Source organism: Lepidochelys kempii, chromosome 1 (assembly GCF_965140285.1).
Source record: "Lepidochelys kempii isolate rLepKem1 chromosome 1, rLepKem1.hap1, whole genome shotgun sequence".
NCBI classification, from domain to species: Eukaryota; Metazoa; Chordata; order Testudines; family Cheloniidae; genus Lepidochelys; species Lepidochelys kempii.
Window position 1 is genome coordinate 2,783,402 of NC_136380.1, and position 26,878 is coordinate 2,810,279.

Here is a 26,878-nt window from a genome sequence, read left to right on the forward strand (position 1 = left end):
ATGACTAAAGGGATAGAACACAAGCCATACGACCAAAGGCTGAAGGAACGGGGTATGTTCAGTTTGGAAAAGAGGATATTAAGGGGGGGCATGATAGCGTTCTTCAAATACTTGAAAGGCTGCCATTAAGAGGTGGAGGAAAGCTGTTCTGTCTTACCAGAGGACAGGAAAAGAGGCAGTGTGTTCAAACTTCCAGCATAACAGAATTAAATTAAATTTCAGGAAAAACTTCCTAACTGTAAGAAGAGGAGGACTGTGGAACTGTGGATATCCCTTAGTCTTCAATGACTTAGACACACTTTAATAGGAAGACCTCATTTTCAGTTGCTTGGAAGTTTGCCAAATTGTAGGTGTTTGGACTGAAATTTCCCATGCTGGGGTTCTGCTTCCGGCTGAATTGTCTTTGAAAGTTTATGGCATAACAGTTCAGCCAATTTCTTCAATGAAGCTTGGAGAAAATATGTCTTACCCATGTTGAAAAATTCTGTATAATTGTTCAGTGAGGAGCCCTAGCAGCTCCATGCATTCCAGCTGATAACATTCAGGTAACAGCCCCCAATTCACAGTCAGACCCTTAAGTGGAAGAGGTGTTGACAGTGTCTGTGCATTAACACACAGATGGCTCCTGAACTCTTTACTGAGTTCATATTCCACAGGGAGTTTTGCCTTAGTGGGGTCTGAGCAAAGTATGTGTCCCAGCCTCAGAATTTGGCCTTGTATTGTATATCTCATAAAACCTTTCATCCTGAAGGATCCCCTCTGCCACTGAAATGCAGCCACTTCGGAGCTGCAGGCCATGAGCAGGGATGGGCAGGTGTGCATAGAGAAAAGTGACATTTTGGCCAGTGATATTGGAGCAAATTCATCATCTGTGGCAAGAACTCTTGGCTGTTCAACTGCTGTGCAGATTGGAAAGGACCCCAGACTTGCTCTCTAGCCCATCGTTCCCATGTTGTCCTGGGTTTGTCGTACAGGTGAGCTTCTCAGCAAAAGATGCGTACCTGTGAATTTGGAGATGGAAGCGTCTTCCCTGGGAATTGCTCTCAGGTAGCCGTGTCTCACACCTCTCTCACTGCAGCATCTGTAGCAACATCCCACACGGAGAGTCCACACAGGGATGTTCACTGTATATAATAGAGCTCTGTGCAGTCCCAGTGGGATTTTCTCAGCCTCTAGGGGAGGAGCAGCATCTGAATGAAAACAGGCTGGAGACAAGCCTGTGTCTGCTTCTGTGCTAATTATCCAGCATTAGGAGTAAACAGTAACTAAGATACCTTTCCAAAGGGAGGTGAGAACTCTTGGGCTCTGTGCTGAGATAGCAAGGAATTGGCTGTTGTGTGTATTTGTGTATATTTAAAAATTACAGTTGATTAGCAAGAAAACTAGGGATAACATCTAGATCTCCATTTGATCTAACACCCTGTAAATGCCCAGGATGACTGGGTAGATAGTAGATAGACAGATCTGGAGGGAGACGACTGAGAGGAAACACAAACACTTTCTGGAGGCACCCTGGGCTGTCATTAAGGGATCAGTAATTCTCATCAGTAACTATCATCATACTGTGCAGTACCTTTAATTGAAGGATCTTCAAAACACCAAGCAAAGGAAAGTCACTATGAACATAACCCCATTATACAGATAGGTAAACTGAGGAACAGGGAGATGTGATTTAGCCAAAGTCACACAGAAAATGATGGACAGAATTAATCACTCTGAATTCCCTGATGTAACCACAGTCTCTCCCTCAGTAACTGAGTGAATGACAAGAGGGAAATGGGTTCATGGTCTAACAGTGCCTGTTCATTGGATGGGTGTGATGGACTTTCTCAGGTTGCAACCTGGAAGTCAGGTACCACTGAGCCTCATGACATACCCATCTGGGCCCCCTCTTACGCTGCAAGGCTGTGACAATCTGCAACCCTCTCAGGTCTTGCACTCACACAGCCATGCACAGGCAGATACACACCCAGTTTAATAAATGCTTTCAGTAGCCACTCATGAACCAATAATACAGAGGCTCCAGCCAGTTCCACCCAGACCCCCTAGTTAAGACCCCAGAGATTTACCATCTTGTCTTAGTCAATAGCCTGACTAGTGTAAGATTATTACCCAGTCTTGCCCACCTTCAATGTGGAGAGGACAATGCACCAGCCCCTGTTCCAGACCAGGATTCCCTTTTAGTTTTCAAACAACACACTCTTTTAGGTTAAATATATATAACAGATTTATTAAGTACAGAAAAATAGATTTTAAGTGACTATAAGTAATAGTATGTAGATCACAGTTGGTAGAAGAACAAACAAACAAAACTGCAATCTAAGTTCTATACACTAAACGGGATTTGAATCAAGCAGAGTCACACCCTGATGATACAAACAGTCCGCCAATATTCCATACACATAACAGAAATCTCTTCAAGCTGGCACTACAGACCCAGTTAATTCCTTGCACCTAAGGTGTTTCCAGGTGTCGAGTTGTGGGGTGTGTGAAGTGATGTTGCCACTTCCCCCTGTTATAGCTTCTGCCATGTGCAGGGAACTTCATTTTTCCAAGTAAAAGCTCCCAGCATAGTTAGTGGGAATGAACAGGCACAAAATGAAGTCCACTGTCGGATGAGCTGGTCACATGACCTTGCATGCTTCTATGAGTCATAGTAGGTTCCATTACCCTTATCCTGTCTAGAACATTCACAGGGAAGTCAGTGCAGTGGGGTTAAGCTTCTTCTAAGGGCTATTATGTTTTTTTCATGGTCCATTACTTTGAATGGTTCATCCAGCTGGTTGTAAGTGACCTTGTAGGCGTTACCCAAGAGGAAACACATATGATATCCTGGTACATAGTCAATTGTCATAACTTTAGGTTGAAAAACATGCATACAATACACATTTATACCTTACATTATATATTTTATTAAAACACAGTATAATTGTGCCATGAAATGGATCCTAGAGTACTCAAGGAGCTGACTGGGGAGATATCTGAGCCAATTAGCGACTATCTTTGAAAAGTTATGGAAGACAGGGGAGATTCCAGAAGACTAGAAAAGGGCAAATATAATGCCAATCTATAAAAAGGGAAATAAGGACAACCTGGGGAATTATAGACCAGTCATCTTAACTTATGTACCTGGAAAGATAACAGAGCAAATAATTAAGCAATCAATTTGCAAACACCTGGAAGATAATAAGGTGATAAGTGATAGTCAGCATGGATTTGTCAAGAACAAATCATGTCAAACCAACATGATAGCTTTCTTTGACAAGGTAACAAGTCTTGTGGATGGGAGGAATCAGTAGATGTATATCTTGACTTTCATAAAGCTTTTGACGCAGTCTTGCATGACCTTCTCGTAAACAAACTAGGGAAATGCAACCTAGATGGAACTAATATAAGATAGCTGCATAACTGGTTGGAAAACTGTTCCCAATATGCTGGAAGGTTATAATGAGTGGGGTCCCACAGGAATCAGTTCTGGGTCTGGTTCTGTTCAATATCTTCATCAATAATTTAGGTAATGGCATAAAGAGTTTATAAAGTTTGTGGATGACACCACACTGGGAGGGGTTGCAAGTGCTTTGGAGGATAGGATTATAATTCAAAATTATTTGGACAAACTGGAGACATGTTCTGAGGTAAATGGGATGAAATTCAATCAGGACAAATGTAAAGTACTCCACTTAGAAAGGAACAATCAGTTGCACACATACAAAATGGAAAATCATTGCTCAGGAAGGAGTACTGTGGAAAGGGATCTGGAGGTCATGGTGGACCACAAGCTAAATATGAATCAACGGTGTAATACTGTTGCAAAACAAAACAAAACAAATTTTAAAAAAGGCGAACATCATTCTGGGATGTATTAGCAGGAGTGTTGTAAGCAAGACATGAGAAGTAATTATTCCACTCTTCTCCATGTTGATTAGGCCTCAACTGAAATATTGTCTCCAGTTCTGGACACAACATTTTAGAAAAGATGTGGATAAATTGGTGAAAGTCCAGAAAAGAGCAACAAAAAATGTTTAAAGGTCTAAAAAACATGACCTATGAGGGAAGATTAAAAAAAAAAAAGGTTTTGTTTTGTCTGGAAAATAGGATACTGAGAGGGGGACATGACAACAGTTTTCAAGTACATAAAAGGTTGTTACAAGGAGCAAGGAGAAGAATAGTTCTTAACCTATGAGGATAGGACAAGAAGCAATGGGCTTAAATTGCAGCAAGGTTTATTTAGGTTCGACATTAGGAAAAACTTCCTAACTGTCAAGGTGGTTACGCACTGGACTACATTCCCTAGGGAGGTTGTGGAATCTCTATTATTGGCTAACCTGCTCTTAAAAATCTCCAAACACCTGTCAGGACTGGTAATACTTAGTCCTGTCATGAGTGCCATAACCTCTTGAGATCCCTTCCAGTCCTATGATTCTATGATAGATCTGTTAAGTATGGGGTACCATGATGTTGCTTTGGGATGCAGAATGTCATACTTCCACCCTTAGTGTACTGCAGGAGTGTTGGTCATTGACTAACATGGAGTAAGGCACTCTTTATGTTTTTAACATACAGCTAGGAAGAGATGCAAAACATTGTTGTACCCACAGGTGTACTTGCAAATTTTATATACCCTTGAACACTTTGTAGATCAGCCTAGTGATGTCAAAAGTCAGAAAGTGTGTCATCTGTGAGTCTTTAGAAAACATCGCTTTGAATCTGTGCAGCATTGCAAAACATTGTGCTTTTCCAACTGGTGATAATGCAATAAAGATATCCATCAATGGAATCAGCTGGTGTGCCCCTGTCTCCCCTTCCACAGAGCAGACTAGGTTTATTTTGTTTTCCCTGACGTGACAAGCTTTGAGCCCCTTTACAGGTATTAGCTGAGAAGCAGTGTCCCCATAGGGCTTCTTGTTTACTACTCCAAGCATGTCCAAGACCTTTTCCCAAAAATCATGCATGTTACACCTTTTTGTAGGATTTACGATCAGTACCAAATTCTCTGTTATAATGTTTAGCATTAGCAACAAACTTTGCATCATGAGATTTAACAATAACACCAAATCTTTTATCACAGGTAGGCATTTCCAAGTATTTTTATTATGAGACACTGTTTGCTTGGACTGTTTCCTTTGTTCAAAACCCTTTGTGTCTTTCAGTCCTCCCTGAACATTAACATGTGTTTAATTACTGATTTTCCTTTTCCCTCAGTGTTCCCTTCAGTGTGGAATCTCAGCCTAAGGTCATGTTTGGTGTCTTGGTATTCCAGTGTCTGGTGAGGTAAGGATGCAAGGGGACTTTGCATGTTGGCTAGCCCACCGTGGAGTACCTTTCCAGCCCCAGGGTTATGCCCATGCAAAAAATCCACCCATCCCCATCTCATGCTTTCCTTGTGATCCCCACTCCCAGCACTGGGACCTAGAGAGTTGTGATCTGGGCTGAGAAGTGTGTTTTCTCCCAGTAGTTCTTTCATAGCTGCTCCTCCTCCCTTCTTTCAGGTGAATCATTAGCATTTTAACAGACACCCACATCCTGTCTTAAAGAGACAGAGTTAGTTTTCAGAAGCACATGAGGGACAAAGTCCTGAAAAATCGGGACCTGGATCGGGTTACACTCCCTCACCCCTCTGTCTATCCCGAGAGGTCAGCTGTGTGACTGCTTCCCTGTTCTGTCTCATAGCCTGAGCAACAGGAAGGGTGCCTGGGTGCACAGATACTTAATCAGCCATTCTGTCCTAGGCCCCACACTACAGGAAGGATGTGGACAAATTGGAAAGAGTCCAGTGGAGGGCAACAAAAATGATTAGGGGACTGGAACACATGACTTATCAGGAGAGTCTGAGGGACCTGGGATTGTTTAGTCTGCAGAAGAGAAGAATTCAAGCTCAGCAGTTTCTCATTGGAGTCTGTTTTTGAAGCTTTTCTGTTGCAGAATTGCCATCCTTAAGTCTGTTACTGAGGGGCCAGAGAGGTTGAAGTGTTCTCTCAGTAAAAGATGTGAGGGTGGCAATTCCGCAACAGGAAAGCTTCAAAACCAGACTCCAGCGAGAAACTGCTGAGCTTGAATTAATATGCAAACTAGATACTAGTAACTTGGGTTTGAATAGAGACTGAGAGTGGCTGGGTCATTACACATATTGAATCTATTTCCACATGTTAAGTATCCTCACACCTTTTTTCTCCTGCTGATAATAGCTCATCTTAATTAATTAGCCTCTCACAGTTTGTATGGCAACTTCCACCTTCTCTGTATGTGTATGTATATCTTCTTACTGTATGTTCCATTCTATGCATCCGATGAAGTGGGCTGTAGCTCATGAGAGCTTATGCTCTAATAAATGTGTTTGTTTCTCATGTTCCACCATTCCTCCTGATATCAGTAGAGTACATGTCAAATGGACTAAAAACTGGCTAACTGACAGATCTCAGAAAGCTGTTGTCAATGGGCCATTGTCAGGGAATGGGGGGATTTCTAGTGGGGTTCTGCAGGGATCAGTTCTTGGCCTGCTATTCAATATTTTCATCAGTGATTTGGAAGCAAATAGAAAATCACTGCAGATAAAGTTTGCAGACGACCCAAAGATTGGCAGAGTGGTTAAAATGAGAGGTGGGTTACAATAAACAACGTAGCAATAAAATGCCATGACAAGGTGGCATTTTCTCAGCATTAGTTCTTCACGTGTCCTGTGCTAATGCCACATGAAGAGTGAGTCACAAATATCCTATCCCTGCTAGAGTACCTGGAAATGCCAATCGGAGCCCCACATATGCTCAGGAGACCTGTGGCTGGCGTCACTGCCAGTCCTTTTGGAGGGAGCATAACTTGACATGAATTAAGCATGGATGGCTGCAGAGGACCCTGGGAGCAGGTTCCCTTTAGGCAGAAGCAAATTTGATAAAGGACTGGCACAGTGTGCATGTGCAATCGATATTGCAGCTGGAGACTTCGCTTCCAGCTCTGATAAAGTGAGCATGCTAAACACAGCAAGGTAGGCGTGGTGGTGTGAGGGGCCAAGTTCAAGCCCATCAGAACCCCTAGCTGTGTATTTGGGAGGCTGGCCTGTCCCACTGCTCGTGCCATGGCAGCTACACTTGTATTTGTAGTGAGCGAGCTGGGTCAGAGCTAGCGCGGGTGCATCTCCCCAAGCTGGGAATTCCACCTCCAGGTGTAGCCCACCTTCCTCTAAGGAACCTTTTTGGTAACTTTACTCCACACCATCAGAGCTAACTGCACCAGCATTCACAGCTCAGCGTGTAATGAATGAGTCTTGGGCAGAGTTCTGTCCATTATCCAAGTGATACATATTAGTGGCTTTGCGCATGCTAGGAGAACTTTGACCAGCTCCTGGCCTGGGTTTTCCGGGGTCACTGGGTGCAAAGTAGAGGTTGGGGCTTGCCAAGGTTCCTTCCCCACTCTGAACTCTAGGGTACAGATGTGGGGACCTGCATGAAAAGCTCCTAAGCTTACTTTTACCAGCTTAGGTTAAAACTTCCCCAAGGTACAGACTATTTTACCCTTTGCCCTTGGAATATCCACTGCCACAACCAAACTTTATCTGGCTTCCTGAGAAAACGTAGTTTGGACACGTCTTTTCCCCCAAAATCCTCCCAACCCTTGCACCCCACTTCCTGGGGAAGGTTTGGTAAAAATCCTCAACAATTTGCATAGGTGACCACAGACCCAAACCCTTGGATCTTAGAACAATGAAAAAACATTCAGTTTCCTTACAAAAAGACTTTTAATAGAAGTATAAAAGAATCACCTCTGTAAAATCAGGATGGTAGATACCTTACAGGGTAATTAGATTCAAAACATAGAGAATCCCTCCAGGCAAAACCTTAAGTTACAAAAAAGACACACAGACAGGAATATTCATTCTATTCAGCACAGCTATTTTCTCAGCCATTTAAAGAAATCATAATCTAACACATACCTAGCTAGATTACTTACTAAAAGTTCTAAGACTCCATTCCTGTTCTGTCCCCAGCAAAAGCATCACACAGACAGACAAAGACCCTTTGTTTTTCTCCCTCCTCCCAGCTTTTGAAAGTATCTTGTCTCCTCATTGGTCATTTTGGTCAGGTGCCAGCGAGGTTACCTTTAGCTTCTTAACCCTTTACATGTGAGAGGATTTTTCCTCTGGCCAGGAGGAATTTTAAAGGCGTTTACCCTTCCCTTTATATTTATGACAGGGCTCATGTATACATGGGGTTGCACTGTATTAACATAGGGCGTGGTTTTAAATTCATTTAGTTAAATTGGTGCAAAAGACTTTGCAGACATTTGATTTCAGGCTAAGAGTGGCTTACTGTAGCATGGGTCTTCTCATGTTCTTGGTCCTGTCCTTTTGAAGTATCAATAACTCCAAAGCAAGTAATGGCATCTTTAATGTAGAGGGCGGCCCCCGGCCACTGTATCCTTCTTAAATAGATCATATCTAGTGATTAATGTTCCAGTTGTGCGTTGTTCTGCTAGGTTTCACTAATACCAATCATATCAATTTTCTTGACTTCTCCTCTCCCTGGACTCACCCCAGCCTGCTCACCTGGTGGGGATTCAGTGGGTTCGTGAGATCTAAAACTGAGGGGTTGGACACTTGTGGCTATCAAAGATCCCTTGGCACTTTATGAAGGTGTGAGGAGCATTGGACCTGGTGTCCTGGTTCAATTGCAACCAGAGGAATTACTTCATATCTCCAGAAGGATTCCCTTGTAAATTCACCTGGCTGTGCAGTCCTTTTCCACTTCATCTCCTTAACCCTGGCTGTGCAGTGCCGGACAGACAGGCAGAGAGAGGGCTGCGTGGAGAGAGGGATGGATGGAATAGATAGGTGGAAGCAACTTGCCTGTTTCACACTACAGCTGGCTGCACTTATGCAATGGGTGAAGCGATTCCCATAAACCTGCTGCAGCCTGCAACCTGCTCTGTAACCTGTCCTGTGGGAGGTTGCTATAGAAACATTAGTTATGAACCATACAGACCCAGGGGACACAACACATCTCACACACAGACAGCGTTGAGATCTATGGGGGCAGAATCTGGACATAGCTGGGCAGCCCTCATGGGACACTGAGATCTGACATAACTGCTGGATTATTGGTGCTGTGAAATACAAACATTTCCACTATGCAACTGCTACCAGTAACAGCCACAAGCCATTTGCTTTAAAAAAGTGCAGATCCACCCCCTGGTCAGTTTGCAGCAGGCCTGTCAAGAGAAATTTAGGGGACATGGTACATCCTATTTCCTGGGCCCCGCACACTGTCATTTCACTGTATTTATGCAGATATTACAAACATTTTGTGGTGCCCCTGAGTTTGGGGTTCCAGTACAATTGTCCCCCCACCCCATCAGTCATGGTGTGCAGCTCTTGCTAACTATGTTGGGAGTTGCCCCATGTCTCTGAGGCAGAACCTGGTCCACGCCTCTTAAAAATGAGGGACAGAAGCAATCAGAAGGGACCTGGGATCCAACAATCAAAACAGGCCATAAAACAGAGTAGACTCCCAAAGAATCAGGAGTCAGGACTCTCCCTGGTGTAGTGATATTTGAACAAAATCCCCCAAATTAACAACCCGTGGAAAACAATTTATTGCTTTTGATGTTTTTGCAAGAAGATTTTCCCATTGTCTCTGCTTGTCCCTGACACCTCCCCTTCCCCAGCTCCCTTGGGGCACTGTATGCTCAGGCACAGGGGAAAACAGGGGGCTGTTTGTCTGTCTCACGCTCTCTCCTGAGCTGCGGCTTCTCAGAAACCCTGCTGGGATCCCCCAGCGACGGCTATAAACCTCCCTGCCCAGCGCTCCTCTGACAGAGCACAGAGACCCTCCAGACCCTCCTGCTGCTCTCAGCAGCCCCTCTCTGATGAGCAGGAGCTGGGTCAGTGCAGGGCTTCGGAGCGCAGAAATGTCCCTCGTTTTCAGCACCTGTCCTATGCAATAGTAGAGGAAGCACAGAGCTGGGGCATGTGAAGGGCTGCCTGCTGGGCAGATTGTCCCTTGGCCAGAAGGGCTCAGAGAGGGGCAGGCTCAGGGTCCGGGGGCCGAGCTCTGAGAGCCATATGTCTGGAATTGTGTTCTAGTCGATTCATGTGCTTTTCTCACCTTCACCTCTACACTAGCTGAGTACCTTCCAGATGTGTGTTAAGTGACATGACTAACGTCTAGGGAGACAAGGTGGATGAGGGGATACTTTTTATTGGACCAATATATGTTGATAAAGCGACAAGTTTCCAAGCTTGCACAGAGCTCTTCAGGGGGAAGACGCTGTGTGGAGTGTTTGTTTTGACAGGGTTTGGGGGTTTCCGATGCCCACACAGCCAGTGCTTATACCAGAGACGGCTGGTTGAAGAAGTGCACTTTGCACTTGGAGCGGAAGGTGGGGAGGGTTGGGAGTGGTCCTTAGTTCTCATGGGAGAGGTCCTTTTGTTCCACAGCCTGGGCTTGGCCCCTGGGAAAGGTCTAAATGAGCTTTTTGCTCGTGGTACAAAGTTCTACTGAGATTGAGGAACATGGGGGTCAGATCTTCATCCTTGGGATTTAGGTCCTTTTAGATATGCTGGGGCCAGGCCACTCAAAGATAGGTCAGTGACCTTGAACGTGCCTTGATTAGAAGGTTAATCCAAAGGGTCCCATCCCAAGATGCTCTCAGGACAGTGGTTTACAAACTGTGGCTTACGCTATGAGCAGATAGGGCTGTGGCGATCCCTTGTGTATGGAGGACACCATTTTGATCTGCACAGCATCACCTTGCAGGTATAGGACCAAGAATCATAGAACTGGAAGGGACCTCAAGAGGTCTTCAAGTCCAGTCCCCTGCACTTGTGGCAGGACCAGTATCAGCTAGAACATCCGTAACAGGTGTTTGTCCAACCTGCTCTTAAAAATCTCCAGTGATGGTGATTCCACAACCTCCCTAGGCAATTTATTCCAGTGCCTAACCACCCCGACAGTTTAGGAAGTTTTTCTTAATGTCCAACCTAAACCTCCCTTTGGTTTGGTGCATGAAAGATCAGGATGCCTGAAGAATGCCTTTTTGCTCTACAAAATGGCATCCTTAGCACAGTGTGACCTCACAGACAATGTACACACAAAGTCACACTATGTGGAAGATGCCATTTTGCTCTTCCAAACAGCATCGTCCGTGCTGTCTGGGGTCTCAGGAAGAAACAGTTCATTGAAATGGGTTCCATGCCAGCAAAATGTTTGGGAAGCCTTATCTCAGAGCTTGATTCCACTTTTAACTAACAAGGACCTGAGTTATTCAATGAGTGGCTGATTTTTTGTCTTCTTCTGGATATTTAGAAAGGGATGCATCCTATGTCTGAATCCACTGGGACTTGTTGGGGGAACATTAGCTCAGCTTAAATGTCCCTGTCCCTCAGGCAGACCCTGCAGGTTTCCTAGCTCTCCTATTTATGACAGAGGTGCCTGCATGTTCTGTATGGGTCAGTGGTTTGTGGATGTGATTGAACACATGGACCTTTCAGTCTCTCTTCACTGGATTGCATTTGTGACATGTTGGGCAAATTCTACCCTCTGATCCACACTGGGATCTTGGAAATGTGGACTTAGTTTGCTTTATCACGTCTCAGGATTGTAAATCCACCTTGGCCAGTAATGGCTATAGCCATGTTGCAATCAGAACAGAATGGCTGGAATGGCTGAGACGTATAGTGGATTAGTTATGATTCAATACTTATGTGATGTTAGGGGTCTATTGGATGAATTACTGTTGAGCAAATGCCACCTTGTCCCATCAGCTGATTGCTGGGGCACTTTCTGTTTTCTTCATGATAACATACCACTAAGATAACTAAAACAATGAGTGGCATGGAAATGCAATATTGGGAAAGTATGTTGTGTGTTTTTATCTTCCTACCAATTACAATTTAGTAGCTGGAAAGTAAGAGGAAAGCCAGCGATGTGAGCAGCCAGCTCTCTGTGGACTGCTCGGCTGTATTATTCAGACTTCCTGTGGTTCCTGGATAATAGTTTGGGAACATCCAGCCTATGACAAAAAACCCTCTAGGTCAAGCAAGAGGGCTCCTCTGCTGCATGCCAAGGACTGTGCTGCAACCATCTGAGGTAGAGCAATTAACCCCAGTCCTGCACAAAGCTAAATCTCCTCTGTCTATCTGCTTAGAAATCCTCCATCGCAGAAGATTCAGAATGCCACCTATTTAAAATAAGTTACATGTTTTCTCTCTTCCTCTCTCTCTTCCTTCCAAAGATGAAGAACTACCTAGATTAACGTATTGGCTTTTTTGGGGCATTGAGGGAAGGTGAGAGAGAGAAGGGGGTTATTGAGAGCTAATTTAAAGAGCCGTTTTCTTTAACTTTTCAGCATAGTGAGGCCTGTGGCCATTTTGACCTCCCCTGGGAGTCAATATCACAGATGAGGTCCATCTCCCACGCAAGTTCTGTCTTCCCTACTCACAAGACATCCCTATTGGTCAACAGCTGGGTCTCCTAACATCAGATACTTTCTTCTCTCAGCTAAGGTCCTTACCACCCTACCCATTTGTTCAGCTGTGTTCGTGAGGGGAAAGTAGGTGCGCAGTGGGTTGAAGGGGTTAATAAAACCCTTGTTTTACTGTGACAATATTAAACAGTTAAGTGCAGTCCAGGGTTTCACATAAAGTTACAGCTGACAACTCCCGCTTTAACGATCACCATAAAATATATGCTGGTCTTTTATTAATTACTCAAAGAAGAATCCTGCATCTTGGCAGGGGGTTAGACTAGCTGACCCTTGCAGACTCTTCTCACCCTATGGGTCTATGAATCCAAGAAAAAAGAGTTACAACTTTTGGAATTTACAGAATTAATCGAAATGTTCATTTTAAGAATTTTCCTTTTCCTTTTCTCTTTAGAGCATCTTTTAAAGAAGTCCCCTGTTGGCAGTTTTTTAGTTGCTGTTCAAGGTCCTTCTTGAGAAAAAGAAAGACTCAAAATTAGGGGGTAGCTTTTGGGTTACTGTTCTTGGAGCTGAGTTCAGCCCTCCCCTGCCCCGGCACCCACCAGGAGGAGACGCCGAGGGGGCTTTTGGCGGGAGACCTGATCAGCTACAGTGGACCTCACTCACCGGAGCAGCTGCTGGGGCTTCGGTGAGTGTTTGACCTGTTATCTGCCCCCCCTCCTCCCGCAGCCACCACTCCTTCCCCATGCTGGGCAAGGGGAAGCCCCATACCCCACCTCCAGTGAGGCTACGGTGAGGGGCAACAGCAGGGGAGGCCACACTTGATGGGAGCCCCCCCTCCGGTACCGAGTATAAGGGACACCACAGGGGAGGCGAGGGGGCTTTCTGGACCTGAGAGGGGCCCTAGGAGCATGTGCAGAGTGAGTGTGCTGGGGGGGAGAGGAGGGGTCCCTCACCCGGAGCTCGCTGCTGCCAGTGGGGAGCAGAGTGCGGGAGTCCTCTCTGACCCGAGCCCTGGGGCACCCTGTCTGCACCCCAAGCTCCTCATCCCTGACCCTGCCCCACCCCAGAGCCTGCACCCCCAGTACCCCAACCCCAAGTCCCAGACCTGAGCCCCCTCCTGCACTGTGAACCCCTCATCCCCAGCCTCACCCCACAGCCCTCACCCCTGCGCCCCCTTCCTCCACACACCCCCATCCCTAAACTCCCTCCCAGAACCTGCACCTGCTCCCTCTGCCCCCTCCCATCCCCAAATGCCCTCCCAGAGCCTGCACGCTGCAACCCTCCTGCAGCCAATCCCCTGCCCCAGCCCAGGTCCTGAACCCCAGACCTCCTCCCCCACCCACAGTCCCTCCCAGAGCCTTGGGCAGGTGTGGGGTGGAGTTTCGGGAGGGGCAGGTTCTGGGCACCACCAAAATTTCTACAAACCTGCCACCCCTGAGCAGGGGGTCTCAGCCCTGACTGAGCTGGGAGCATGGAGCAGGGGAGCAGAGAGGAGGCTGCTGGACTGGGATCCTGTTCTAAGTTCTTTACAGAATAAAGCCTGGTTCCCGGTGGTTTGTCTGAGCGGGTCTGCTCTGAGGTGAATGCACACTGACTCACAATGCAGAGCACACAAAGGAGCCTCAGGCCCAGGTCCCCAAAGTTGTGTAAAAAGTCAACAGATAGGCGTCCCCTATCCTGAACAACCTCACACTGGGTCAGTGAACAGGAGGATGGAGGGGCTACACTTGCAAGAACTCTCCCAAATAAGGGTGGGGGTTATTTACAGACCTTCACTGCAGCCCCCACCTCCCTCAGCTCCCGGCACAGCAACAGTCTCTGCCCTGGCCCCAGGGAAGCCACCTGAGGCTCCCTGCTCCATCAAAGCCCCAGCAGGCTCAAAGCAGCAGCTCCTGGTGTAGACAGTGCTCTCCCACACTGGAGCCCACCGCCCGCTCCCTTCTGCACTCCCTGGAAGAGGGAGTCTTTCGCTCTTGCCCCAGGCATCATGGGAGTTGTAGTTTCTAAAGCTAGATTACAGCACACAGGCTCTTCCCAACTGGAACATTCCCACTAAAGTTCAAAGGCCCCTCTCATACAAAGAGGTTACACTCTATTATGGTGTCTTTAAAGAATTTCCAGGCAGCTTGCAGGGATTTCACTTTTGGCACTGTACCTTTTAACTTCTATTTAACCAACTTCCCCATTTTAGTGTAATTCCGCCTTGCGAAGTTAAATGTTAAAATGTTCGTCTCCTGTAGTGTTTTTCCTGCCACAAGGATGCTAAATTGAATTATATTATGGTCACTTGCAAGCTTGTAACACCTCTGATGCAATAAACAGTGGTACCTAGACTGAACCATCCAGCCTCCGGGGTCGATCCGTCCCTCTCTCTAAATTCTACCCCCAACACCTTCTTTCCCAAATGTTTCCCCAGTTCCTAAAAAAACCCTCTTCCCAACACCATCATCTCATCCACACATTGTCTCTTTAAAGTTTGTGGTAAACTGTCTATGAACTGTTTAATGGATAATTACCTTACATTAATCCAGATAGTTAATTACCGGTGATGTTTAGGAAAGAGAAGGTGACTTCAAAAGCTTATTGTTCACCCAAGGACTGCTGTGCTGCCCAGGAACTGTGTAAAGGGCTCTTGGGTCCTGATCCTTTTAACTTCAGATCTGCTTAAGCTTTATCAGGGGAAGCTTGAGTCACAAGACTGTGGTCTCCAGTTACACACTTAACTACCCTGATATTGAATATTTTGACTATATAGACTAATTCTGAAAGAACTCTATGTGGCTACAAAGCCCACCATCTCTACTATGAAACTGACATAAGAATTCTATTCATGTCTGTATGTATAATGATCTTTTAACCAATACTCTCTCTCTTTCCCTTTTTAATAAATTTTAGTTTAGTTAATAAGAATTGGCTGTAAGTGTGTATTTGGGTAATATCTGAAACATTCCTTGACCTGGGAGAGGATGTGTCTGATCCTTTGGAATTGGTAGAACTTGTTTATGATGAACAAGAATTTCATAATCATCATGATACTTGACTTGGCTTTCTGGGTTCTAGGTTGCTTTAAGGGAACGGCCTTTTGGATTCTGTGTCACCAGTAAAGCATTGTGAAAGTGATTTTGTTGCTATCTTGGGCAACATAAATGATTAAGGCCGTGAATACCTTGCGCATGAGGAGAGATTAAAACAAACTGGGATTTTTCAGCTTGGAAAAGAGACTAAAAGGGGATATGAGAGAGGTCTATAAAATTATGACACGTGTGGAAAAATCGAATAAGGAAATGTTATTTACTCCTTTACATAACATGAGAACTAGGGGTCACCCAAAGATATTAAAAGGAAGCAGATTTAAAACGAACAAAAGGAAACATTTCTTCACAGTCAACCTGTTGAACTCTTTGCCCGGGGAGGTTGTGAAAGCCAAAATGGTAACAGAGTTCCCATAAAAACTAGGTACGTTCATAGAGGATAGGTCAATCAATGGCTATTAGCCATGATAGGCAGGCATGGTGTCCCTAGTCTCTGTTTGCCAGAAGCTGGGACTGGGTGATGCTAATAACTTGGTAATTGCCTGTTCTCTTCATTCCCTCTGAAGCACCTGGAATTGGTCACTGTCCGAAGACAGGATACTGGGCTAGATGGACCATTGATCTTACCAAATATGGCCCTTCTGATGTTTTTATATAGAACCCACATTAATCTGCCCCCATGGTAACCCACTAGACCCCACTCCTCTCCCACAGCTGAGATAGAATCCAGGAGTCCTGACAGGGTCTCTGTCTCTACAGAGTTAGTAACAAAGTATATATATATAATATATAAATAAATATATAAATTTTAAACCTAACCAGTGTCTCTTATGTGACTTGCTATAAGATGTAAGAACATATTGGTTTTAGATATGAGTGGGTCAAATACTTATTTCATTTTCTTTCTTTCATATAGGACTTAGATGCAGTGCTCTTGTCAGCTATTTGCTAATTTATCTGCCAGTAAACTAGAATTTTCGAGAGCTTAAGGCAACCCTGGAATCACGTTGCCACCCTAAAAAAATCTGAAATAGCTACATTCCAGCAGGGAGGTGGAAATGACAGGGGTGGTGCCTTAGGGGGAAGAGGGAAAGCAGGGGTGGAGTCTTGGCAGAAGAGGTGGGGTTTTGAGCAGAGTTATAGGGTCCATTTACCAGCAATTAGAAAAGTGGCAAACGAGTGAGACTGATTCCCCAGATTGTCAAACTGACACAGCACAGTAAGGCCAGGAAAAGGTTTAATGTCTCTGTCACTGTCCAGTCAGTAATTCAGTGAAGAGGGCTGTCATAAATATAAAGGGAAGGGTAAATGCCTTTAAAATCCCTCCTAGCCAGAGGAAAAATCCTCTCACCTGTAAAGGGTTAAGAAGCTAAAGGTAACCTCGTTGGCACCTGACCAAAATGGCCAATGAGGAGACAAGATACTTTCAAAAGCTGGGAGGAGGAAGAGAAACAAAGGGTCTGGGGCTGCCTGTTTGCTGCTTTTGCCGGGAACAGAACAGGAATGGAGTCTTAGAACTTTTAGTAAGTAATCTAGCTAGGTATGTGCTAGATTATGATTTCTTTAAATGGCTGAGAAAATAGCTGTGCTGAATAGAATGACTATCCCTGTCTGTGTGTCTTTTTTGTAACTTAAGGTTTTGCCTAGAGGGATTCCCTATGTTTTGAATCTAATTACCCTGTAAGGTATCTACCATCCTGATTTTACAGAGGTGATTCCTTTACTTGTATTAAAAGTCTTCTTGTAAGAAAACTGAATGCTTTTTCATTGTTCTCAGATCCAAGGGTTTGGGTCTGTGGTCACCTATGCAAATTGGTGAGGATTTTTACCAAACCTTCCCCAGGAAGTGGGGTGCAATGGTTGGGAGGATTTTAGGGGGAAAGACATGTCCAAACTACATTTCCCAGTAAACCCAGTTAAACTTTGGTGGTGGCAGTGGAAATTCCAAGGGCAAAGGGTAAAATTAATTTGTACCTTGGGGAAGTTTTAACCTAAGCTGGTAAAAGTAAGCTTAGGAGGTTTTCATGCAGGTCCCCACATCTGTACCCTAGAGTTCAGAGTGGGGGAGGAACTTGACATGGTGGCAGCATGGTAGGATTAACCTGAAATCCTTTTGAGATCAATTTGAGATTTTTTGAACCAGAAAAACAGATTTTAAAAAGGAAATATTTTTTTTTCCTTTGGGGCTGCTGGAAACGAGGTGCAACTGAAAGCAGCTAGTTTTTTCTCTGCTTTGGGGCCAGAGCAGAGACAAAAGGGGATTATCTTTGTGAATTGCAGGTTTTGTTTGCCTGGAGGCAGAGTAATTAACTCCTGCAGGGAAATGCACAGTCTTCGCAAACCAAAGGTTTTTTTTTCCCTCTAAAAGTAAATGGGGGGGGGGCGTGTTCTACCCATTTGCCTGGAGACAAAAGTGGCAGGGTTTTTGGGGTTTTTTTTAGGATTTTGATTTTTTTTTACAAGAAGCACTGGTTTGAAAGGATTTTTTTTTCCTCTGGGCTGCTGGTAAGCAGGTTTCCAAGTAGTTGGAGGTTTTTTGCTTTGATTTGGGGCCAGAGCAGAGACAAAGGGAATTGTCTTTTTCTGTAGGCTGACAATCACTATCAGAGAATAGGTATCCTATTCCAGCACAGCAAAATTTTACAGCCAAGTTTTGTTTGTTTATTTCTAAACCTCGGGTGTAAAGTTAGTTTAAAAAAGAGAGGTTAGGATGACAGAATCCATGGCTCAACAAAAGCTGGAATTAGCCAGATTTCAGGCTGAGGAAAAACAAAAGGAACATGAAAGACAGATAGGACATATGCGGCTGGAGAAAGAGGTACAGGAGGCTGCCCACAGGAGGGAAATGGAGGCAAGGGCCAAAGAACTGGAGGAGAAGGAAAAAGAGAGGAAGCTGGAGATGGAGAAGGTAAAGGCTCAGCAGAATATACCAACAAACCCTAGCAATCCTTCTCCAGGTACCACTTCCCATCCCAGAAAGTTCCCCACCTACAAGGCAGGCGATGATATGGAGGCCTTCTTAGAAAACTTCAAAAGGACCTGTCTTGGGTACAGCATCTCTACCGACCAATACGCGGTAGAGCTGAGGCCGCAGCTCAGTGGATCCTTAGCTGAGGTGGCAGCTGAAATGCCTAAAGACCACATGAACAAGTATGAACTGTTATAATCCAAGGCAAGAGTCAGAATGGGGGTAACACCCAAGCATTCTCGTTGGAGGTTCAGAGCACTAAGGTGGAAACCAGACGTGTCATTTACCCGACATGCTGACCACATTGTGAAACATTGGGATGCCTGGATATCAGGAGCAAGTGTTGAATCTCCAGTAAATTTGCCCTTCCTAATGCAAATGGAACAATTCTTAGAGGGGGTTCCTGAGGAAATAGAAAGATACATCCTAGATGGGAAACCCAAAACTGTAATCGAGGCAGGAGAGATTGGAGCCAGATGGGTGGAGGTGGCAGAGAAGAAGAAAACTGGTCACAGTTGGAGCGGAGACCAGAAGGGACAACCCCAGACCACACCCTATTACTGGGGGCCGCCCAAGGCCCCACCTACCTCCCAAAGAACCCACTAGACACCTTATCGTCCCACCACACCGTTCTCCAGCAATCCACCTCGCCCCAATGACCCGTCAGCTCTACAATGTCTTAAATGTCTTAAAGCTGGGGCATGTAAAGACCAACTGCCCCAAGAACCCCAACAGATTACAGTTCACTACACTGGACTCACACCAGAGGTCTGCAGGCCCCGATACCTCCCAGATATGCTTGGAGCGGAGGGAAACTGTGAGTGTGGGCGGGAAGAAGGTTACTGTGTGGAGGGACACCGGAGCACAAGTGTCATCTATCCATGCTTCCTTAGTGGACCCCAATTTAATCAATCCAGAGATACAAGTGACGATTCAACCCTTCAAGTCCAACTCTTTCAATTTGCCTACAGCCAAGTTGCCTGTCCAGTACCAGGGCTGGTCAGGAACATGGACTTTTGCAGTCTATGATGATTATCCCATCCCCATGCTGTTGGGGGAAGACTTGGCCAATCATGTGAAGCAGGCCAAGAGGGTGGGAATGGTCACCCGCAGCCAGGCAAAACAAGCCATGAGGCCTAGCTCTGTCCCGGAAACTTCTGTCAGGACCTGGTCAGAAGTGATGGATCTGGACCCCAGGCCAATGTCTGCAACAGCAGTAGTGGATCCAGTCCCAGAGACCCAGACGGAACCAGTCCCAGAACCGGAACCAGCCGAACAACCAACACCAGACCCCGTGTCAGCACTGAATCCAGTACTTGCAACCTCAACACCAGAGGGCCCCACCGAACCTGAACCGGCAGCAGCCCAGAACCGTACACAAGAGGATCAGCCAGAGCCTGAACCCCAACATAGTGTCCCAGCGGAGAGCAGTTCACAGTCAACGGAAACAGCCCAATCCCCTACATTGCTTCCAGAGGGAACAAGCATAGATCCACAATCCAATGAGAAACTGATGTCTCCAGCATCAAGGGAACAGTTCCAGACCGAAAAGGAAGCAGATGAAAGCTTCCAGAGAGCTTGCACGGCGGCACGGAGCAACCCACCGCCTCTCAGCTCTTCTAATTGATCCAGGTTTGTTGTAGAAAGAGGACCTTTATACAAGGAAACTCTTTCTGGTGGACACCAGGAAGACTGGCATCCTCAGAGACAGTTGGTAGTTCCAACTAAACAACAGGCCAAGCTCTTGAACTTAGCCCACAATCACCCTAGTGGCCATGTTGGGGTGAACAGGACCAAAGACCATTTGGGGGTGTCATTCCACTGGGAGGGAATGGGCAAGGATGTTTCTACCTATTTCCAGTCTTGTGAAATATGCCAAAGAGTGGGAAAACCCCAAGACCAGGTCAAAGCCCCTCTCCAGACACTCCCCATCACTGAAGTTCCATTTCAGCGAGTAGCTGTGGATATTCTGGGTCCTTTTCCAAAAAAGACACCCAGAGGAAAGCAGTACATACTGACTTTCATGGATTTTGCCACCCAATGGCTGGAAGCAGTAGCTCTAAGCAACACCAAGGCTAAAAGTGTGTGCCAGGCACTAGCAGACATTTTTGCCAGGATAGGTTGGCCCTCCGACATCCTCACAGATGCGGGGACTAATTTCCTGGCAGGAACTATGGAAAACCTCTGGGAAGCTCATGGGGTAAATCACTTGGTTGCCACTCCTTACCACCATCAAACAAATAGCATAGTGGAGAAATTTAATGGAACTTTGGGGTCCATGATACACAAATTCGTAAATGAGCACTCCGTTGACTGGGACCTAGTGTTGCAGCAGTTGCTCTTTTCCTACAGAGCTGTACCACATCCCAGTTTAGGGTTTTCCCCATTTGAACTTGTATATGGCCGTGAGGTTAAGGGACCATTACAGTTGGTGAAGCAGCAATGGGAGGGATTTACACCTTCTCCAGGAACTAACATTCTGGACTTTGTAACCAACCTACAAAACACCCTCCAAACCTCTTTAGCCCTTGCAAAAGAAAACGTACAGGATGCTCAAAAAGAGCAAAAAACCTGGTATGATAAACATGCCAGAGAGTGTTCCTTCAAAGTAGGGGACCAGGTCATGGTCTTAAAAGTGCTCCAGGCCCATAAAATGGAAGCATTGTGGGAAGGGCCATTCACGATCCAGGAACGCCTGGAAGCTGTTAATTATCTCATAGCATTCCCCACCTCCAACTGAAAGCCTAAGGTGTAGCATATTAATTCTCTAAAGCCCTTTTATTCCAGATAATTAAAGGTTTGTCAGTTTACAGCCCAGGGAGGAGACAACAATGAGTGGCCTGAAGGTGTCTACTATGAAGGGAAATGTGGTGGTGGTGTGGAAGAGGTGAACCTCTCCATGACCCTTGGACGTATGCAGCGAAGCAGATCAAGGATCTGTGCACTAGCTACGTGCCAACATTCTCAGCCTCCCCAGGACTGACTGAACGGGCATACCACTCCATTGACACAGGTAATGCTCACCCAATTAGGGTCCAACCTTACCGGGTGTCTCCTCAAGCTAAAACTGCTATAGAACGGGAGATCCAGGATATGTTACAGATGGGTGTAATCTGCCCCTCTGGAAGTGCATGGGCATCTCCAGTGATTCTAGTTCCCAAACCAGATGGGGAGATAAGTTTTTGTGTGGACTACCATAAGCTAAATGCTGTAACTCGCCCAGACAACTATCCAATGCCACACACAGATGAACTATTAGAGAAACTGGGATGGACCCAGTTCATCTCTACCTTGGACTTAACCAAGGCGTACTGGCAAGTACCGCTCGATGAATCCGCCAAGGAAAGGTCAGCCTTCACCACACATCTCGGGCTGTATGAATTTAATGTACTCCCTTTCGGACTGCGAAATGCACCCGCCACCTTCCAAAGACTTGTAGATGGTCTCCAAGCGGGATTAGGAGAATATGCAGTAGCCTACCTTAACGATGTGGCCATATTTTCGGATTCCTGGGCAGAACACCTGGAACATCTACAAAAAGTCCTTGCGCACATAAGGGAGGCAGGACTAACTGTTAAGGCTAAGAAGTGTCAAATAGGCCTAAACAGAGTGACTCACCTTGGTCACCAGGTGGGTCAAGGAACTATCAGCCCCCTACAGGCCAAAGTGGATGCTATCCAAAAGTGGCCTGTCCCAAAGTCAAAGAAACAGGTTCAATCCTTCTTAGGCTTGGCCGGTTATTACAGACGATTTGTACCGCAATACAGCCAAATCGCTGCCCCACTGACAGACCTAACCAAACAGAAACAGCCAAATGCCATTCAGTGGACTGAAAAGTGTCAGAAGGCCTTTAACCACCTTAAAGTGACACTCATGTCTGACCCTGTACTAAGGGCCCCAGAATTTGACAAACCGTTCCTAGTAACCACAGATGCATCCGAGCGCGGTGTGGGAGCAGTTTTAATGCAGAAAGGACTGGATCAAGAATTCCACCCTGTAGTGTTTCTCAGCAAAAAAACTGTCTGAGATAGATAGCAACTGGTCAGTCAGTGAGAAAGAATGTTACACCATTGTCTATGCCCTGGAAAGGCTACGCCCATATGTTTGGGGACGGCGTTTCCACCTGCAAACCAACCATGCTGCGCTACAGTGGCTTCATACCGCCATGGGAAATAACAAAAAACTTATTTGGTGGAGTTTAGCTCTCCAAGATTTTGATTTCGACATCCAACACATCCCAGGAGCATCTAACAAAGTGGCTGATGCACTCTCCTATGAAAGTTTCCTAGAATCAACTGCTTAAAATCATCCTTGATATGTGGAAAATATTCTTAGTCTTTATGTACTTGGTAGTATATTTAGAGGTGCATGTGTCTTATTAACTCTGTTTTTCCTAGACCTCCAGGAAGAAATCCCAGCCAGCGTTTCACCCTAGCTGAGATTTGGGGGGCATGTCATAAATATAAAGGGAAGGGTAAATGCCTTTAAAATCCCTCCTGGCCAGAGGAAAAATCCTCTCACCTGTAAAGGGTTAAGAAGCTAAAGGTAACCTCGCTGGCACCTGACCAAAATGACCAATGAGGAGACAAGATACTTTCAAAAGCTGGGAGGAGGGAGAAAAACAAAAGGTCTGTGTCTGTCTGTAGGCTGCTTTTGCCGGGGACAGAATAAGAATGGAGTCTTAGAACTTTTAGTAAGTAATCTAGCTAGGTATGTGTTAGATTATGATTTCTTTAAATGACTGAGAAAATAGCTGTGCTGAATAGAATGAATATTCCTGTCTGTGTGTCTTTTTTGTAACTTAAGGTTTTGCCTAGAGGGATTCTCTGTGTTTTGAATCTAATTACCCTGTAAGGTATCTACCATCCTGATTTTACAGAGGTGATTCCTTTACTTCTATTAAAAGTCTTCTTGTAAGAAAACTGAATGCTTTTTCATTGATCTAAGATCCAAGGGTTTGGGTCTGGTCACCTATGCAAATTGGTGAGGATTTTTACCAAACCTTCCCCAGAAAGTGGGGTGCAAGGGTTGGGAGGATTTTTGGGGGAAAGATGTGTCCAAACTACATTTCCCAGTAAACCCAGTTAAAGTTTGGTTGTGGCAGTGGAAATTCCAAGGGCAAAGGGTGAAATTAATTTGTCCCTTGGGGAAGTTTTAACCTATGCTATACTAGCATCCACTGACCACTCTTCAAGTTTAAATCCAAGTTAAACCAGAGTGGTCAGTTTGGATGAGCTATTACCAGCAGGAGAGTGAATTTGTGTGGGTGGGGATGGAGGGTGAGAAAACCTGGATTTGTGCTGGAAATGGCCCACCTGATGATCACTTTAGATAAGCTATTACCAGCAGGACAGTGGGGTGGGAGGAGGTATTGGTTCATATTCTCTCTGTATATATAAAGTCTGCTGCAGTTTCCATGATATGCATCTGATGAAGTGAGCTGTAGCTCACGAAAGCTTATGCTCTAATAAATTGGTTAGTCTCTAAGGTGCCACAAGTACTCCTTTTCTTTTTACAAATAATGAAGAGGACAGGTCACTGTACAGAGGGATCTCATTACTTTATAAACTGGGTGCAAGCAAACAATATGTGTTTTAAATGTAGCTAAATGTAAATGCATCTATTTAGGGACAAAGAATACAGGCCATGCTTATAGGATGGGGGATTCTATCCTGGGAAAAAGTGACTTTGAAAAAGATTTGGTGATCTTGGCCGGGCATAGAGAGGTTATTTTACCTCTGTATTTGGCACTGCTGTGAACACTGCTGGAATCCTGTGTCTAGTCCTGGAGTCCACAATTCAGGAAGGAGGTTGATAAATTGGAGAGGATTCAGAGAAAAGTCGCAAGAATGATAAAATGATTAGAAAACCTGACTTATACTGATAGATTCAAGGAGCTCAATCTATTAAGGTTAACAAAGAGATGGCTAAGGGGGACTAGATCACAGTCTGTAAGTACCTGAAGGGGGAGCAAATATTTAATAATGGGCTCTTCGGTCTAGCAGAAAAAGGTGATGGCTGGAAGTTTAAGATAGACAAATTCAGGCTGGAAATAAAGTATACATATTTAAGAGTGAGGATCATTAACCACTGGAACAATTTACTAACGGTTGTGGTGGATTGTCCATTTCTGACCATTTTTAATTCAAGACTGGATGTTTTTCTAAAAGATCTGAGCCAAAATTATTTTTGGAAAATTCTCTGGCCTGTGTCAGACTAGATAATTACAATGGTATTTTCTGATTTGGGGGTCTATGAATCCAGGAAACACATTTTCACATAGCTTATTGCCACAAAAGATCATAAGAACATAAGAACAACAATACAGGGTTAGACCAAATGTCCATCTAGCCCAGTATCCTGCCTTCGGACAGTGGCCAATGCCAGGTGCCCCAGAGGGAATGAGCAGAACAGGGAATCAACTGATCCATTCCCTGTCACCCATTCCCAGTTTCTGGCAAACAGAGGCTAGGGACACCATCCCTGCCCAGCCATTGATGGACCTATCCTCCATTTAGGTTTTTTTTTTTAACCCTATTATAGTCTGGGCTTTCACAACATCTTCTGGCAAAGAGTTCCTCTGTTTGTGCATTGTGTGAAGTACTTCCTTTTGTTTGTTTTAACCTGCTGCCTATTCATTGCATTTGATAATCCATAGGTTCTTGTGTTATGAGAAGGAATAAATAACACATCCTTATTCATTTTCTCCACATCAGTCATACTTTTATACACCTCTATCATGTCCCCCCTTATTTGTCTCTTTTCCAGGCTGAAAAGTCCCAGTCTTATTAATCTCTCCTCATATGAAAGCTGTTCCATATCCCTAATTGTTTTTGTTGCCCTTTTCTGAACCTTGTCCAATTTCAATATATCTTTCTTCAAATGTTTTCTGTCCTATTATCAACCCTTTTCTTAGTTATTCCCAATATTCTGTTCCCTTTTTTGACTGCCATTGAGTGGAAGTTTTCAGAGAACTATCCACAGTGAGTGCAAGATCTCTTTCTTAATGGTAACAGCCAATTTAGAACCCATTTGTATTCAACAGCACTGAATTCCATCTGCCATTTGGTTGTCCAGTCACCCAGTTTTCAGAGGTACTTTTGTAGCTCTTTGCAGTCTTCCTGGGACTTAACTATTTTGAACAAGTTCATTTCATCTGCAAATTTTGCCAACTCACTGTTTACCCTTTCTCCAGCTCATTTATGAATATATGGAATAGGACTAGGCTCAGTACAGACTCCTGGGGAACACCACTATATACCTCTCTCCATTCTGAAAACTGACACTTTATTCCCACCCTTTGTTTCCTATCTTTTAACCAGTTACCAGTCCATGAGAGGACCTTCCATTTTATCAAGTGGTAGCTTACTTTGCTTAAGAGCCTTTGCTGAGGGACCTTGTCAAAGGTTTTATGAAAATCTAAATACACTATACTGTATCCCCTTTGTCTACATGCTTGTTGACCCTTCAAAGAATTCTTATAGATTGGTGAGGCATGATTTCCTTTTAGCAAAATCATATTGACTCTTTCCCAGCAAATTAAGTTCATCTCTGTGTCTGACAATTTTGTTCTTTACTGTAGTTCCAACCAGTTTGCCCCATACTGAAGTCAGGATCGCCTTCCCTTTCTGCATCATCTATGTCATTGCTGTGCTGGGAAATGTCATTTTTCTCTGCATTATAAAGACTGAGCCAAGCCTGCATGAGCCCATGTACCTCTTCTTGGACATGCTGGCCGTTACCGACCTGGTCCTGTCCACATCCACCCTGCCCAGAATGCTGAGCATCTTCTGGCTGGGCTCCAGGGAGATTGTCTCACCCAGATGTTCTTTGTCCACACCTTCTCATCGGTGGAGCCGGGCGTGCTCATGGCCATGGCCTTGGATCACTATGTGGCCATCTGCTGCCCCCTCTGGCACTCCAGTATCTTGTCCGTCCCAGCCGTAGTGACAGCGGGAAGCCTGGTGCTCACACATGGGGTCCTTCTGGTGAGCCCCTTCTCCCTCCTTGTCCTCAGGCTGCCCTTCTGCCAGCTCTGCCTCATCTCCCACTCATACTGAGAGCACATGGCCGTGGTGAAGCTGGCGTGTGGGGATGCTACAGTCAGTGTCATTTACAGCCTGTTCATGGCTTTTATGGTGGGGGGGGGGTTGATGTGCTTATCATCTCCATGTCCTATGCTATGATCCTCCAGGCTGTACTCAGACTCCCATCCACTGACGCCCGTCTCAAGGCCTTCAGAACCTGTGCATCTCACTTGTGTGTTATCCTGTCATTTTACATCCCTGCCCTCTTCATGTTCCTCACCCACCGCTTTGGCCACAATGTCCCCCACCATGTCCACATCCCGGTGTCCAATCTCTACTTGCTGGTGCCCCCCATGTTAAACCCCATTGTGTATGGGGTGCAAACTAAACAGATCCGGGAGAGGGTTCTCCGTATCTTTCAGCAGAAAGGAATGTGA

At 45.2% G+C, this 26,878-nt stretch overlaps 1 pseudogene; it reads left to right on the plus strand.

Annotated features, from left to right (window-relative positions):
- LOC140896714 (olfactory receptor 52R1-like) lies at positions 1 to 26,878 on the plus strand (annotated as a pseudogene).